General features: G+C 39.8%; 1 pseudogene; it reads right to left on the bottom strand.

Moving 5' to 3' along the window:
- Window positions 1–18,336, bottom strand: part of LOC138843820 (cytoskeleton-associated protein 2-like) — a 38,749-nt pseudogene that overhangs the window by 14,605 nt on the left and 5,808 nt on the right.

The raw sequence follows: 18,336 nt of genomic DNA on the forward strand, positions 1-18,336 counted from the left end.
CAGGCAGAGTGGACAGTGAGAGAGAGAGACAAAGAGAAAGGTCTTCCTTTGCCGTTGGTTCACCCTCCAATAGCTGCCGCGGTTGGCGTGCAGCGGCCGGCACACCGCGCTGATCTGATGGCAGGAGCCAGTAGCCAGGTGCTTTTCCTGGTCTCCCATGGGGTGCAGGGCCCAAGCACCTGGGCCATCCTCCACTGCACTCCCTGGCCACAGCAGAGAGCTGGCCTGGAAAAGGGGCAACCAGGACAGAATCCGGCGCCCCAACCGGGACTAGAACCCGGTGTGCCGGTGCCGCTAGGCGGAGGATTAGCCTAGTGAGCCGCGGCGCCGGCCTTCCCATGCTCTTTTACTGGGGGTTTTTCTTCCTTTACCTTCTTTCATATTGATGGCCGTGTTTCTGTGTTTCTGAGTGTAGCACATCTTTAAGTATCTTTTGCAGGGCCGGACGAGTGGCCACAAAGTCTTTCAATTTCTGTTTGCTATGAAAGGTCTTTATTTCACCTTCATTCACAAATGACAGCTTAGCAGGATATAATATTCTGGGCTGGCAATTTTTCTCTCTTAGCACCTGGGCTATGTCTCGCCATTCCCTCCTAGCCTGTAGTGTTTCTGATGAGAAGTCTGCTGTGAGTCTAATTGGAGATCCTCTGAGAGTAATCTGACGTTTCTCTCTCGCACATTTTAGGATCTTTTCTTTATGTTTCACTGTGGTAAGTTTAATTACAATGTGTCATGGTGAGGATCTCTTTTGGTCATGTTTATTGGGGGTTCTATGAGCTTCCTGTACTAGGATGTCTCTGTCCTTCTCCAAACCTGGAATGTTCTCTGCTAGTATCTCACTAAAGAGGCCTTCTAATCCTTTCTCTCTCTCCATACCTTCAGGAACTCCTAGAACTCAAATGTTGGATTTTTTAATAGTATCTTGTAGATTTCCAACAATATTTTTTAGGTTTCTAATTTCCTCTTTTCTTTGGTTTGACTGTATGTTTTCCTGTGTTCTGACTTCTAAGTCCGATATTCTCTCTTCTGCTTCACCCATTCTGTTTGTAAGGCTCTCTAATGTGTTTGTCATTTGATCTATTGAGCTCTTCATTTCATTTTGATTTCTCTTCACTATCACACTTTCCTGTTCTACTAGTTTCTGCGTTTCATTTTGATTCTTCCTTAAAATTTCATTTTCACGAGAGAGATTTTCAATCCTGTCCAATAAGGATTTCTGTAGTTCAAGGATTTGCTTTTGAAAACTTCTAAATGTTCTTATCATAAATTTTTTGAAATCCGTATCTTGCATTTCTTCTATCTCATCATCTTCATAATCTTGGCTTGGGGTGTTTTGTTTATTTGGAGGCATCATAGTATCATCATTGATCTTGTTCCCTCGATTTCTGTGTTTCTTGCTTGGCATAGTTACTTCTTCTTTCGTCACTGTGCATTTGTTTATTTTTTTTTTTATTTTATACTATGGCTGTGTTAAGTGGACTGCTTGCTGTTGGAGGAGCCTTGGAGGCTTGAGATGGGTGTGGCCTGAGAGTTCTGCTTGGTTCCTCTGGGTTACGTGTGTGCAAAGGTGACACCCTTAGGTTATGTGTGGTAAATCTCTTTTATTTATTTATTTATTTATTTATTTAATTCATTCAGGAGGTAAGTAATACCGCACCACACGGCTGTGCAGAATTGATGGTATTTAGTTTCCAATCTCTGGCTTCTACCCAAAGAGTCTGTGCAGGCTCTGTTTCTCCCCTGGACTCCCACTGGGTTGCCTAGGCTACTGAATTGTAGTGATTCAGTGCCTTAGCTCTCCCCTGTTGTTATGTAAATCCAGAGTGGGGGCCTGCTCTTTGTGTCTTACAAACCTTGCAAACTCTTGCAAACCTTGCAACCTTTGCAAGGTTGGTGGAGAGAGAAACCCCCCACCTTTTTTCCTTCTCTCCTGTAGTCAGTCTGGTGAACTTTCCCGCTCCCCTCTAGATTCTGACCACCGTTTCCCTGCCAGTGTCTTGGGTTACTGAGCTCACCTCCCCTTCCCACACCTTTGTGTGGACTCGGAGCCCTGGGCATCCCAACTCTCTCCGCTGGTGTCTGTGTGACATCTACTCCCCTTCCTGCACTGGCGCGCAGCCCCTGCAGCTCCCGCAGCTCGGCTTCTGCGCGGTGGGCAACCTGGTTCTCCCAGTAGGTCCTCCGAGTCACAGCCACTAGATCCAGAAGAGTTTCCTCTGCAATTTTTTCCTGATCCTTTTTCTGAAGCTACTGTAACTCCACTTTTATTAAACTAAATGTTCCTGGACTATCGGTGCCCGCCCTCACTATTCCGCCATCTTGCCTAAAGATCTTTTTAAGATTTATTTATTTGAAAGACAAAGAGAGGTAGAGCGAGAGAGGGAGAGAGAGAGGTCTTCCATCTGCTGGTTCACTCCCCAAATGGCTGCAACAGCCAGAGCTGGGCCAATCCAAAACCAGGAGCCAAGAGCTTCTTCTGGGTTTCCCAAGTGGGTGCAGGGGACCAAGGATTTGGGCCATCTTCCACTGCTTTCCAAGGCCATAGCAGAGAGCTGGACTGGAAGTGGAGCAGCCTGGTCTTGAACCGGCACCCATATGGGATCCTAGCATTAGACAGTGGCTTTAGCTACTATGCCACAGCACTGGCCCCAAAAAGATAAATTAAATTCATTTACTGTAGTTCATTTAATGCAGATTCATTTATGCATCTCATAAAATATTGGTTAAAATAAATGTCATTGAAACACCACTATACAGATATTTTTATTGTATACATATCAGCTATGCATTTAAAAATAATAAAAATCCTACTCTCTAGAACATAAGAACACAATAGAACAGAGATATTATACAAATGTAATGAATATACATAAGATTAAGTATATGATTTTTACCACACTCATATTACATACATAGTTTTTAAACTAATCTTTTTTTTTCTCTGTCTTCTACATTTTTTTTTAATCTTTTATTTAATGAATATAAATTTCCAAAGTACGACTCATGTGTTACAATGGTTTCCCCCCCATACCGTCCCTCCCACCCACAACCCTCCCCTTTCCCACTCCCTCTCCCCTTCCATTCACATCAAGATTCATTTTCGATTATCTTAATATACAGAAGATCAGCTTAGTATACCTTAAGTAAGTATTTCAACAGTTTGCTCCCACACAGAAACATAAAGTGAAAAATAATAGATGATTTTTTTTTAAATGATGATGAAATCAGATCAGACCTATTTAAACTAATCTTTTACGATTCACTTATCTGAAACTTTAGAGTTACAAAACCATGTATGAAATGAAAATATTAGTTCTGGGACTTACAAAACAGCTTTATTGGTGGATTTATATATGGGGAGAAAATGCTTTACTGTATGTAAATTTTATTTTGCTGCAGTCATGACTGAAAAGTAAAGTTGTTATAGAGGAGAAAGCAAGTATAAATATTAACTATTTTAGAAGTGATACCTCAACAAGATTGACATTTATTAAATATTATATATTCCTTTTCCTAATTCAATTCTAATAGTTCATAAACTATCAAATGAAGCTATGGAAGTTAATGTTTTAGGTAGTCAAGTTATAAAAAGAACTCATTTTAAAGTTTCAAATATCTACAAAATGTGGCTTCTTTTCTTTCTTACACAAGGAACCCTCTTTTAGGATTAGGCTATTTATCCTTTTTGGTGACCTCAGTTATAATTTAAAGAAAGAGGCCAAGAGACCAGAGACACAGGCTATCACTGATGAAGTGACAGTGAAGAACCACAAGCTGTCCAAGAGACACAGCAGGGCACAACAGTGTGGGTAACAGGAATCTGGTGGAAAAGCAAGCCAAACCTCGTTTTATACTTGAAGGGAGTTGGTTCTACTCAGTCATCAAAGAAAATTATCACAACTTTTTAAAATGCAAAACTAGAAACTCTATCAAGAACATTTTATTTTCTGATGATACATCTTACTGTACTTAGATTTAGTAAAGAAGCTAACATGACCAAACCTGTATATAGTCAAGGAACACAGTAAACTAGCTGTTTTAAACTATTTATTTTAAAGAAAAGTGTTGAGATTGACAAGGCAGGATTATGTTTTCATTGCATAGAAAGGCAATGCCTGTTACAAGATAAATGTTAGTAAAGGAGATCACTGTCAGGAATACTTAGAATACTTAGGGACTTAGCCATATCCAGACCAAAAGGAAACACAAAGCCACACAAAACACAACACTCAGGAATAATAAAACCCCATTCTTCTTCAGAGCTTTATTCCTCTTCTGTTGTGTTGGTCTCGGAGAACATCGTGCAGAGTGCTACATTAGGACGGCAGACAAAAGCGTCAGCTTCACTTCCCAGCTCTGTTAACTGCTCCAGTGAAGACACACAAGGATAATGGTCTTTTAACATATCTGGCAATTTGGATTAACACTGTCTGATATCATGGTCTCCTTGGCAAATGCCTCAACTATGCAGAAACCTTCCAGTTGGATAGAAATGATCAGAAGATTTGTGATAGAGACCCTTGAAGATGACTCTAGGCTGAATAGTAAGCAACTGAACAGATTGGCAATTTGGAACGTCTCACTGGTGTAAAAAACTTCAGCTCTTTATATGTAGAATTTGTTTCATCAAATTGCATCTTCTTTTTTACACTGATAAAACACAAAATTATTCCCAGAGTTATAAAAACTATTTTTTGAGATTTATTTATTCATTTGAAAGGCAGAGTTATTGAGAGACAGAGAGGGAAAGAGATCTTCCATCTACTGGTTCACTCCCCATTTGGCTATAACAGCCAGGGCTGGACCAGTCCAAAGCCAGCAGCCAGGAGCTTCCTCTGGGTCTCCCTGGGATCTAAGCACTTGGGCCATCTTCTGCTGCTTTTCCCAGGCCATTAGCAGGGGGCAGGATCAGAAGTGGAGCAGGAGGAACATGAACTGGCACTCATGTGGGATGCCAGCATCACAGGCAGCAGCTTTAACCATCATACCACTATGCTGGGCCCCAAAGTTAACATTTTTATTTTGTACGTCTATGCTATTTATCATTCTATAACTTATATGTTACAGCCCTGTGATTGCTTATCTTGTAGAAAGGTACAGATACTGTAAACCTTGAAGAGAGGAACTTACTCCTTCCATCATTTGTTAGAACTTGTATACAGTAGATACTTGACTGGTTAATTCCTAAAATGTAACACCTACTATTATTAGCAATATACAGAGATTCCATAAAATGACATAGAAGTTTTCTTTTCCAAAATGGCAATATTTAGAAAAAAGCAAAGCAAAGAGAACATTTAAAAGGTGAAATGGTCCAATTACATTTAATTTGATCAAAAGTTTTCAATATTAATAAATGATAGTTCCAATCTGGAGCTACCTTAGAAATACCATGTTTATTATCCCTAAGCATGAAAAGAAATCTCAGCCATTATATTTTAAAAGTTTACCTTTGCAAGTATGCCATAGTGGATACATTATATTTAATTATGCAACTTGCTCTGGTTTCAGTATTGGGGATTTTAACATCATTGGTTGAATCTTTTATCATCTTGTTCTTTCCCAATCTTGAAACACCACATTTCTATGATGTTTATTTTCTATTTCCTGTTTTACTGGTTCTAGATTAAGATCTTTATCTTCAGTGTTGCCTTCTTGGATTTGTTCCTTGGTACATTTACTTTTTAGTGTAAGTTTTTGGCCAAATTTTAGGAACAAAATCAGAAGACATTAAAGTTATTCTTAGTTGGCCCTTATTTTCAAAATAAAAGAATGAAACCAAACTGCCATTTCTTAACCATCAATTCTCCTAAGTAAACACTGTCATCAGAATGAGCATTTAGCCGAGCAGCTAAGATGTCCACATCTCATACTGGAGTGCCTGGGTTCGAGTCCTGGCTGTGCCCCTGATTCCAGCTGTGCCTCTACCTTTCAAGTAAGTAAAATGAAATAAACATTTGAAAAATGAAAATAATTGTAAAATGAGATAAGCACTATAAATGAAAAAAGAACCAAGGATTGTTATAACCTGCAAAAAGGAACAACTCATTTTGCTTGTGGTACACAGAGATGGCAAGCGTAAGCTTCACAAATAGCATTTATCCCGAGTCTTGAAAAATGAGTACTGGACAAGACCAAGAAAGAAATCTTAGTATGACACATAAAATGAAATGACCTATTAATATAACATTAGGGGCTGGCGCTGTGGTATAGCAGGCAAAGCTGCCACCTGCAGTGGTAGCATCCCATATGAGCACCGGTTCAGGTCCCAGCTGCTCCACTTCCAATCCAGCCTGGTAAAAGAGTGGAGGGTGGCCCAAGTCCTTGGGCCCCTGCACCCTCAAGGGAGACCTGGACGAAGCTCCTGGCTTCTGGTTCCTGGCTTCTGATCAGCACAGCTTTGGCTGTTGCAGCCACCTGGGGAGTGAACCAGCAGATGGAAGACCTCTCTCTCTCTCTCTCTCTCTCTGCCTCTCTGTAATTCTGCCTTTCAAATAAATAAAATTAATCTTTAAAATAAATAAATAAAAACATTAAAGAGCTAATGTGTTTAGAAGGTAATGAGAAAAGTGGCAGTGTGGGAGGAGGTGAGGAGCTGACAAGTAGGCAGGCGCACAACTGTAATGAATTTATATGCAAGAAATTTGATAACAATTTCATTGGAGAGAAAGATATATTTGGTTGATGTGAAGGATTGTCTATAAAGGCATGGAATGAAAAGGAATGATCTATAATGGTAAGAAGGCAAAGCTGTTGTAAATAGAAAGGTCAGGAAAGGAAGGAAGGGTCCATTTGAGAAATATTTTTGAGTCAGGATTTCATGAACAAATAAAATGATGTCTATGTATAGATGAGTGTGCATGTTCCTTCAAAAATTTCTTAGGAGTCACTGATGCCAGAAGAGATTTTTTTTTTTCCCCTTCTGGAGAAAGGAAGCAGTATGAGAAGATAAAGAGTTCAAAATAAAACACATTAGATTTAAATACTTTTGAGACATCCTGATAAATCCATTAAGCTAAAAAGGTCTCTGCATTTCTTTTTAAGGAAAATTATTAGAGAGTTTTACTAAGAGATGTTTCTTGATAAGTGACTATGACTTTTTTTAGTGAGTGAAAGACCAAGGTGAGAAAAAGGGAACATGGAATCAGTAATTCAACAAATAATTTAAGCATCTAATATTTGTCAGGCATTGCATTAGTATTAGGGATACAGTGGTCAGGAAGATTCTATACCGTTCTTGTCCATCAAGCTTACTGTTTAAAATATGAGACAAACAAATAAGTAACCAAGTACACTAAATATTGCATAGGGGAAAAAAAAGGGAGTACAAAGCAGGTATATTTAACCTAGATTGTAGGAGGAAGAAAAGGTGTATTAATGTAGGTTAATCATGAAAGTGATGTTTAGTTAAGGTCTAAAGGGTAAGTGAGAATTAGGTAAAGAAAAAGCAGATTTTTAAAATAGATTTATTTATTTATTTATTTGAAAGGCAGAGTTATAGAGAGGCAGAGGCAGAGGCAGAGAGAGAGGTCTCCCATCGTTCGCTCCCCAAATGGCCACAACAGCCAGAGCTGGGTCCATCCAAAGACAGGAGCCAGGAGCTTCTTGGGTCTTCCACTTGGGTGCAGGGGCTCAAGGACTTGAGCCATCTTCCACTGCTTTCCCAGGCCGCAGCAGAGAGCCCAGGTGGGAAATGGAGTGGCTGAGACTTGAACTGGCACCCATATGCGATGCCAGCACTGCAGGCAGAGGCTTTACCTGTTATGCCCCAAGTTCTTTTTATGATTTATTTGAGAAGAAAAGCTAGAGACAAAGAGGGAGGGACAAAGGCCTCCATACACTGGTTCAATCTCCAAATGGCTGTAATAGCCAGAGCTGAGCTGATCAGAAGCCAGGAGCCAGGAGCTTCTTCTTGATCTCCCACATGGGTGCAGGGATCCAAGCAGTTCCACTGCTTTTCCAAGCCATTAGCAGGGAGCTGGATTGGAAGTGGAGCAGTCAGAACTCAAACCAGAGCCCATATGGGATGCCAGCGCAGCAAGTGGTGGCTTAACCTATGATGCGACAGTGCTGGCCCCAAGGAAGATTTGCATGAAAAGACCAGGAAGAAAAGATAGTATGATCCCTCCTGGGAAATGAAGACAATAAAAGACACAAGAAGGAAACAGAAGGTTTGGGGCAGAGGAAGAGTGACAAGAGAAGATGCTGGAGTCAGAAATTCGAGCAACTGAGTGACAGGACAGGACTTTGGCAGCGTTGGGAATGGCTTAGGATGGAGCAAGAGTAGAGAGAGGAAACAAAGGAGACAGCTATTGTGGCCCAGCTGAGCTACAGGAGATCTTACCACACTAATGAGAGGAAGCATGGAGAGAAGTAGATGGGTTTTAAAAAGATATTTAATCCCTGTGCTTGGGAAGCAGGAGTAGGGAGATAGGAAGGGTAAGGGAGTCACAAGCATCCCAAGATTCTGCTTTGGACAGCTGGATAGCACCATTCATTTAGATCAGGAACCAAAAGAAGGTTCAGATTTAGGGAAAATTATGTGTTGGGGCAGCCACATAGTGGCATTGCTGGGTTAAGCCACCACCTGTGATGTTGGCATCCTGTATTGGACCTCTGGGTCAAGTCCAGGCTGCTCTGCCGCAGATCCAGATTCCTGCTAGTGTTTCTGGGAAAGTAGTGGAAGACTGCTCCAGTGTTTAGGATCCTGCAATCTAGATTAGGATGGTGTTCCAGGCTCCTGGTTTCAGTGTGGATCAATGCCCGCCACTGTGGCCATTTGAGGAATGAAACAGCAGATGGAAGATCTCTCTCTGGCACTCTTAGCCCTCTAATTGCTCTTTCAAATAAATAAATAAATAGATATACATACTTATTTTTAAAAGTTTAAAAAAGTATTGTGTTCAAAGTTTGGATTTGAGAGTTTGAGCAATCTGAGCAGACATCCCCAAGTGGTAACGCTGGTCTGTCATTTTATTTTTTTTAATTTACACTGTGCCAAATGCCCAACCTTTGTCTCAATTATTACTTGTTTTATATCCCCCACTTATGTTCTCTGCTGTTTATAAATAATTTTGATTTGCAAAATGGATCTTATATTCAGATCTTATAGTGATATATTTCAGAAAGCCAAGAGTTTATAGATAGCTCTTTTTTTCCCATCCAAAGACAAACATTCTCCTGCTAGAGAACACCAGTTTTATTCTATTAAGGAAAAATAAGAGTAACTGAATCAGATTTAAGTACTGGTTTTAGCTTTTCACATTACCTTTGGAGCTAGTGAGAACTATGAGGAAAACTCTTTATACGGCTTTTACTTCCACTTTGCTGTTTTAGCAAGTAAGACACAATTGGGTTAAATCTTTCTCTTCCTTTTGTATATACTAATTAGTCTTTCCAGAGTTTCCTCTTTTCCTATTCTTCTTAAGCTATTAAATATTCCTAGTAAGATCAGGTCATACATCCTATGGGGTCTATTAACAGTTGCCTTAATATGTAATATTCCCCACTGAATTAAGCATACTGCCAACAGAATGGTCTCCTAGAACATATTATTAGGTTTATATGGCATTAACATATTAACTCCACCAAGCAGTTGTGGGTTTTTTTTTTTTTTTTGGTATTTCACATAACCAAATACTTACAATTTCTAATTAAGCATGACCTTTGTTATTATTTAAATTTTAATCCTGAATCTAGAGTTCTACATTTTAAATTCATTTTGTGTACTAAAAATAATGGTACTGTATCTGCTCTGGAAAGCAATCTGGCAGCATACATCAGAAACCTTAAAAAGTTTAAAATCAGGGCCAGCACTGTGGTAAAGCTGCCGCCTGCAGTGCTGGCATCCCATATGAGTGCCAGTTCAAGGCTTGGCTGTTCCACTTTCGATTCAGCTCCCGGCTAATGTGCCTGGGAAAGCAGCAGAGGATGGCCTGGGTCCTTGGGTCCCTGCACCCATGTGGGAGACCTGGAGAAAGCCTCAGGCTCCTGGCTTCTGATCAGCCCAGCTCTAGCCATTTGGGGAGGGGACCAGCAGATGGAAGGCCTATCTTGCTCTGACTTTGCCTCTCTGTAACTCTGCCTTTCAAATAAAGAAGTCAATCTTTAAAAAAAAGGTTTAAACAATTTTAACATAAATCAAAAGAAAACAAACAGAGACAGGGAGGCAATAAATAGTATGAACTGAAATATTTGCTGATTAGGTGACATATAGCAAAAATAAAACCCGAAAACCAAAAATAAAACTGGAAACAATGTTTCTAAACAAGAAAACAAATTAGCTTACATTTAAGTTAATGAATGTTAATGGCTGAAGTTTAGTAAACTTACTATTTGTCATACACTATGATACTTGCTTTATATACATTATTTCTTTCAGTATCCTCAACAATCACCATCTTATAGTGCCTAAGGTTGGCAAAACCTATACTTGAATCTAAAAAATGTTTATATTCTATGTCTGACAGCTAATGAATCTCTTTCATACCTCTACCTATTATATCCAAACAAGGAATTCTTGAATGAGGTTTTCTAGAGCACAAAATAGATGACAGAATTTAATAGGTGAAGTCTTTAGAGATCACCCAATTAAAATGCCTCATTTAAAAAATATTTTTGAAATTTTTATTTGAAAGGCTGAGACAGAGAGATATTTTCCATTTGCCAGTTCACTTTCCAAATGCCCACAACAGCCTAGGCTGGGTCAGTCCAAAGCCAGGAGCCTGGAACCCAATCCAGGCCTCCCATGTGGGTGTCAGGGACTTAAGTACTTGGGCCACCACCTGCTGCCTCCTAGGGTGCTGCATTACAGGAAGTTGGAATCAGAAGAGGGGCTGTGACTCAAATCACAACACTCTGATGTGGGATATACACATCCCAAGTGGCATCTTAACTGTGGCTCCAAATGCCTACCTCAAACTATCTGGTATTTGTAGAAAATTAAGGCCTAAAGAGGTAAAGTAACTTCCATAGATAATCAATGACAATTTGGATTTTGAACCAGAACTCCTAATTAAAAATTCCTTACAATACTTAAATCCACTTTATCTGAGAGGTAGGTCAACAGAAACAGCTTACATATTTTAAAAAGTTAAAAGATAAAAGGAAAAATGAATTCTGCAAAGAAATTTAACAAAATCACAATTTGCTTGAAGGAAATGAAACAAAACTTACCAAAAATAACCTTTTCTAGACTCTTCATTGTTAGAATATCTTTTATTCTACAATTGTATGTCACATCTCTTCAATAGGCTTAATTTTTTTAAATAAAGAAAGGAAATCCATATTAGTTTTATATTCTCAGACATTAACTAGATGATTCAAGTTGAAAATGGTAAGGCCAGTGATCAAAATTTCACTTTTAAAATATGACAGTATTTGCTTTATTTATAAGATTTGTTTATTTATAAGATTTATTTCTTTATTTCAAAGGCAGAGTGAGAGATGAAGAGAGCTTCCATCTGCCGTTTCACTCCCTAAATGGCCACAATGGTCAAAGCCAGGAGCCCAGAACTCCCTTCAGATCTCCCACATGGATGGCAGGAGCCCAAGTACTCAGACCATCCTACCTTTCCAGACACATCAGCAGAGAGCTGGATTGGAAGCAGGGCAGCCAGGACTGAACCAGCACTCTGAATGGGATGGCAGCATTGCAGAGGGCAGTTTAACCTGCTGTGCAACAATGCCAGCCCCGAGATAATGGTTCTTTAGTCAAGCTTCTCAAAACACTTAGTAGTTACTAAGATTTAAAAATGACCATTTTTTCCAAATTATAGGTAACAATGAACTTAGAGGATAGAATTTCATCAATTTAAAATTTTCCCTATTTTTCTGAAGCCTTTGATAACTATTGCTGTTTTCCTGATATAAACAAAATTAATGAAGATGGTAAATTAACAGTATCAGTATATATGAAAGGGCTGAGAATTAAATTTAATAGCTCCTTTTCTCCTATATTTAAGTTCAGTATTATATTTTGCTTCACATGTTATTAAATGCATCTCTGAATAGCTTAAGGTTGATCAGCCCAATATATTTCATTTATTCAAAACTTTATTAAATGTGCACTATTTGCATGTATCATAGTACTTACCATGTTCCTTTGAGATATCATGCCTGCTAACATAATACATTCAAGATAAGTGAGCAGTCCTGGATTACCAAGTGCTCCTGAATTCCCATCTGCTTTCAAATTTTTGACCAATTCTAATTCCTGTTTTCCAACTCTGCTCTGGTATCACATCTTTCTGTTTACATTACTGCATTGTACACACAGCAGTGGCTCTAGTTTTACACCCTAACTACACTGCTTTAAGCGGCCTTAAAAGAAACTTCCATCCTGGTTTACTGTGGCAGGGATCTAATACTCCCTTTCAATTAGGATTCTGTCAAATACAATTATCCTTCAATAATGTAATAATCAATAAGAGAATATCTATCCAATATTTGATTTTTGATTCCGGTGTGTTGCAAGCGCCTGCTGTCATGCAGCTTGACAGTAGCAAGTGCGACATACGACTTGTCAGTCATGGGGAAGAAAGGAACACCAGGACACAAGACTGTCTTTCCAATGAGATTTTATTGCTTACACACCAGGGGTTTTTTATCACACTACTCATCAGCATGCTCAGTGAAGTCAATACACTTATCAGTATCAATATACTTATCAATCTATACTATTTAATACACTTATCAATAAACTTAACACCACTACTTAATCATGACTTAACTACTTAACTCAGCTACTTAGCTTAACGTAACTACTTAGCTTAACTACTTAGCTTAACATAACTACTTATCTTCTACTTAACTTACTTACTATAATACTTAACTATCAGGGTAACACTATTTCCTTAATGACTAGAGGTCTACTGGAATCTATACCATTAATATCAATAATACTACTTGAACTTATTCATTAATCCACAGATCACAGTATACACAGATACAGTATACAGTGTTAAAGTAATTTTGAGGGCTATCCAATTATAATAGTATATGTACATCAAGGTCTCCAGCATTATTTGCAGATACCTTGCATGGGGTCAAAACATAGGGTCAAAGCATAGTTATATTATATTACACATGACTAACATTATTTGTAAAAGCTGTGTTTTCAAGGCTTGTATCACTGTCACGAAGAAGAGTGTCAGTGTTCAAGGTCCAGAGCTCCATGTCTCGGCAGAGACGGATCTCAGATCAATCACTTACAGGCAGGAAGTCGTGGGAAGACTGTCACTCTGGGCAGTAGGCTCAAAGTTCCCAGGCGGATGACCAGGCGAGAAGTTGGAGAGGTCCCCTGTTGAGAGGCCTGGTCTGGCTCTGTGGTCAACTCCGGCATCAGGCTGATAAGGAATCCAGCAAGGCGGTGAGGCGGCATCTCAGCTGGAGTTTTGATCTCCTAGTCACCTTGTGTCGCTTAGGAAGGGGGTTAGCGAGCTGGCTCTTCAGCTCCAAGTGCAAGGAGATCCAGAGGTTCACATGCACTGGGGCCACGTGCGTGCGCACGCGCACACACACACACTAACACAGAGACAGTGGGGTTATAGCTCAGGGACAGCTCTGCAGGTCGCAGGTCGGCTTGCGCCACTACCTGCTCCGTGCAGAGTAGTGGGCTGCCTCTTCAGCTCCAGATGTGTGGAGATCCAGAGGTTCACACACATTGGGCCATGATCCCCAAGAGGATGGAGAGAAGTGCAAGGGCTCCCCTTTTTATCCTCATTTTCTGGCAGTCCTCCAGCTTGCCATCCTCTGACTTGTTGTCCAATCAATGCTGTTTCCTCCTTGCTTACAGTTGAACAGTCCAGTCAATACTGTCCCCGCCTTACTTATGTTGGAACTGATTATGGATTGTTAGTTATTGTCTGTAGCGCAATGCTGTTTCCTCCTTGCTTACAGTTGAACAGTCCAGTCAATTCTGTCCCCGCCTTACTTATGTTGGAACTGATTGTGCACTGTTATCTAACTGACCAGAGACATCTGCTTGGTATGATTGGGAGTGTCTCCCTAACAGCCGTTAGGTATTGCCTCAGCTTATGACTTATAACTCCACTTTACTTTTATTTTGTGGCTAGTGGTAACTTTTTAACTCAATGTTTTACTGTGGAGTTTCCACAGTTCATCTCCTTTCCAGGTAAGCGGTGATCCGTGACTCTTTTTGAGACTCCTGTGGGATTCTCCACAGTCCACCCCCTTGGCTCTCGATGTCTCTCCTGAGTGAGAGGCATTGTGAGGCTCAAGAGGGAGCAATCCTGAGTCATTCCAGTGGCCTCTAAGGTCCACGCCGCTGCACCTTTATTTACTAGGAAGGACAGTTCTTGAGTTATAGTGATTCCTTTGTTGGGAATCTATACCACGTTTCCACAATTTCAGCAAAATGGAAGATAAACCTATCTTCTATTCTTTAGACATCTCCATGAGTTCATCTTTTTTTTTTTTTATTATGCCCTCACTGCCCATTGCTGATATATTGTAAAAGGTCCAAACTTCTTTTTTTTTGGATTGCAGAATTCTGTTAGTCATGACAGTCTATAACTTTATACTTAGCAGTCTATAGCTTAATGATCTATGTTCTAATTTGACCACTATACCTACTATGACAACACAAGCTTAACACACAATCATAATCATACTAATAGCAATAACTAACAATCCATAATTAGTAATCAACAATCAATAATCAAACATCAATATCACATCATTGACATCATGATATTCAATTCATATATATATATATTTTATTTTTTATACCACAAAATATCTGTGAAACAATTATCTAATTAAGGAAAAATTCTATTACATTTTATGTATTCTTTCACATTCTTACTCTCTAATATGGGCTTTCACAGACATTCATATACTGCTTTACATTTTAGTGACCAAAAGAAGTATTCAGGCCATTTTATCTCTTCATATTGCCTAGCATTTTTACATTCAAAAACATCATTATGCCCTAGATGAAAAATGCATAATCTAAGCCAAAATTTTCTATGTGTACTGGCCTTTTTATATGCAGGAGTGTCCATAACTATTTATTAATACATATCCTACAGTCTAATTTGGGGTTTGTTGCTATTTTTATATTTTGCTGAGAATCAACCTTTCTTAAAGAAAGGCCAAAAAGATGAATTTTTTAAAATTAGTTATGTAAACAGTCTCAAAAATATATTTTTAGAAACTTGGTGAAAAGCAATTATGTCTGTACATTCAGCTATAAAAACAAAAAATCTTCAACCAAAGAAAAACTCTTGAGAAATGATTCACTCTTTACACAGGGTTTCTTGTATCAATAGTTTAGAAAAGGTGAGAACTATGGTGGTAATACTGTTAGAGAAACTAGTTGGTCATTTTCTATACGTGAGCAAGACGATTTCATGTGGAGCATAAACATAAGTACATTCAGATATACTCCTAGAGGCAGAGTTCTTTCACAAAGCCATCAGAGCTTGATTTTATATATATATATATATATTTTTTTTTTTTTTTGACAGGCAGAGTGGACAGTGAGAGAGAGACAGAGAGAAAGGCCTTCCTTTGCCATTGGTTCACCCTCCAATGGCCGCCACAGCCGGCTCACTGCGGCCGGTGCACCACGCTGATCCAAAGGCAGGAGCCAGGTGCTTCTCCTGGTCTCCCATGGGGTGCAGGGCCCAAGCACCTGGGCCATCCTCCACTGCACTCCCGGGCCACAGCAGAGAGCTGGCCTGGAAGAGGGGCAACCGGGACAGAATCTGGCACCTCGACCGGGAGTAGAACCCGGTGTGCCGGCGCCACAAGGCTGAGGATTAGCCTGTTGAGCCATGGCGCCGGCCGAGCTTGATTATATTTTAAAAGTTGATTTAGTTATATTTGCTTTATATTTAATTAAGAAAATTTTAATGTTAAAAATCAGTTTCACAGTAAATATCCCAAATAGCAAATGTACACAATGACATGTTATGTTAAAACATTTCTCACAAAAAGTTTCATTAAATTCACATTTGAGCCTGTCTGAAAGTATGCATACACTAAGGCAGCGGTGGGGAATGCCTATCGTGCAGTCATTTGGCCTGGTCCTGCCAAGGCAAACACAGGCAGGACTTGAAATTCAATACATCTATAGCATGCTAATCATAATTTTGTATGGCCTGTGAATGATGTTTTAATTATTCAAACGGCTGCTCACAGGAAAAAAAAAATTCCCCACCCTTGAACTAAGGTCTGATTATCCCTAGTACATGACAAAAAATTTTAGAAGGCTTCGAAATAGCTTCTTCTTTTCTTTTCTTTTTTTTTTTTTTGACAAGCAGAGTGGACAGTGAGAGGGAGAGACAGAGAGAAAGGTCTTCCTTTTGCCGTTGGTTCACCCTCCAATGGCCGCCGTGGCCGGCGCACCACGCTGATCCGATGGCAGGAGCCAGGTACTTATCCTGGTCTCCCATGGGGTGCAGGGCCCAAGGACTTGGGCCATCCTCTACTGCACTCCCTGGCCACAGCAGAGAGCTGGCCTGGAAGAGGGGCAACCAGTACAGAATCCGGCGCCCCGACCGGGACTAGAACCCGGTGTGCCGGCGGCGCAAGGCGGAGGATTACCCTAGTGAACCACGGCGCCGGCTCGAAATAGCTTCTATAATGCAATCCTTTAGTGTCTGAACATTCTTTACTATTATACTATTTATACATAAACCAGTTTTATTAAGTTACATTATCTTGTGTCCCCAAAATAATTCTGTATCTTTTTCACTGTAATAATATATATAAATAAATTTTAACTCACCTGAGCCCCTGCCAGAATGGCCTTCTCATAGATTGCAATAATATTTTCAATAGGACTTGTGATTGGTTCAATACATGCAAGGCAAATCCAATATTTAACAAGTTTTGTGGCATCTGGAATATTTTTAATCAGGTCATTTAGTGTGATTAGTATTTCTTCTTTTGGGCATCCCTAAAACAGCAAGAAATAACATGTGTGATTTTTTTTTACCCTACAAACTATGAATAAATAATAATTCAGCTTATTAAAATAAAAATCATCCTAACTTCAAGAAGCATAGCATCAGCAATGAGTATAAGGCAAAAGAAATGAAATATTAGTTGAGACATAAATAAGCAGTCTTCAAAACGTTAATAGAAAATATATATTATGTGGGGCTGGCGCTGTGGTACAGTGCGTTAACACCCTGGCCTGAAGCGCCGGCATCCCATATGGGCGCCAGTTCAAGTGCCAGCTGCTCCACTTCCGATCCAGCTCTCTGCTATGGTCTGGGAAAGGAGTAGAAGATAGCCCAAGTCCTTGGGCTCCTGTACCCACCTTGGAAACCATGAAGAAGCTCCTGGCTTCTGGCTTCGGCTTGGCGTAGTTCCAGTCGTTGCGGCCAATTGGGGAGTGAACCATTGGATGGAAGACCTCTCTCTCTCTCTCTCTCTCTCTCTTTCTCTCTGCCTCTCCTCTATCTCTGTGTAACTCTGACTTTCAAATAAATAAATAAATATTAAAAAAAATAAAATGCATATTATGAAAAAGTTATGTATGAATTTTGGTCTTGATGTTTATCCTCTTGTCTATAGTGTGGTTCCATGTTAATACCTTACTTAGAATTTTCTTTTGAAAGATTTTATTTATTTAAAAGGTAGAGTAATAGAGAGAGAAGAAGAGACAGCAAGAGACCTTCCATCTGCTGGTTCACTCCCCACTTGGATGCAAGCACTGCGGTTGGACCAGGCTGAAGCCAGGAGCCTATAGTTCCATCAGGGTTAACACCAGTGTCACAGGTGGCAGCTTAACCTGCTGTGCCACAATGCTAGCCCCCTTACTTAGAATTTTTGCATCTATCAAATGTTTGAGAACAGCCTGAGGATTTTTTTCCATATTTGTTGTCTTGTTTTTTTTTTTTTTTTTTTTTTTAAGATTTATTTATTTATTTGAAAGGCAGAGTTACAAAGAAGGAGAGGCAGAGGCAGAGAAAAGAGATCTTCCATCCATTGGTTCACTTTCCAAAAGGCCACAATAGCTGGGGTTGGGCCAGGCTGAAGCCAGGAGCCAGGAACTTCATCCAGGTCTCCCACGTGGGTGCAGGGGCCCAAACACTTGGGCCATCCTTCACTGCTCTCCCACGTGCATTAGAAAGGAGCTGGAACAGAAGTAAAGCAGCCGGGACTCGAACCAGCACCCACATGGGATGCTGGTGCTATAGGCGGCAGGTTTACCTGATATGCCACAGCACTGGTCCCTCCATATTTGTCTTTGTTGGGTTTTGATATTATGGCCAAAATGAATTTGTAGTGGTTTATGTAAGAGTTATATTTAGTTAAACAGCAGGGCAGAAAAATTCCATAGTATCAAAACAAAAAACC

Source organism: Oryctolagus cuniculus, chromosome 9 (assembly GCF_964237555.1).
Source record: "Oryctolagus cuniculus chromosome 9, mOryCun1.1, whole genome shotgun sequence".
Lineage (NCBI taxonomy): Eukaryota > Metazoa > Chordata > Mammalia > Lagomorpha > Leporidae > Oryctolagus > Oryctolagus cuniculus.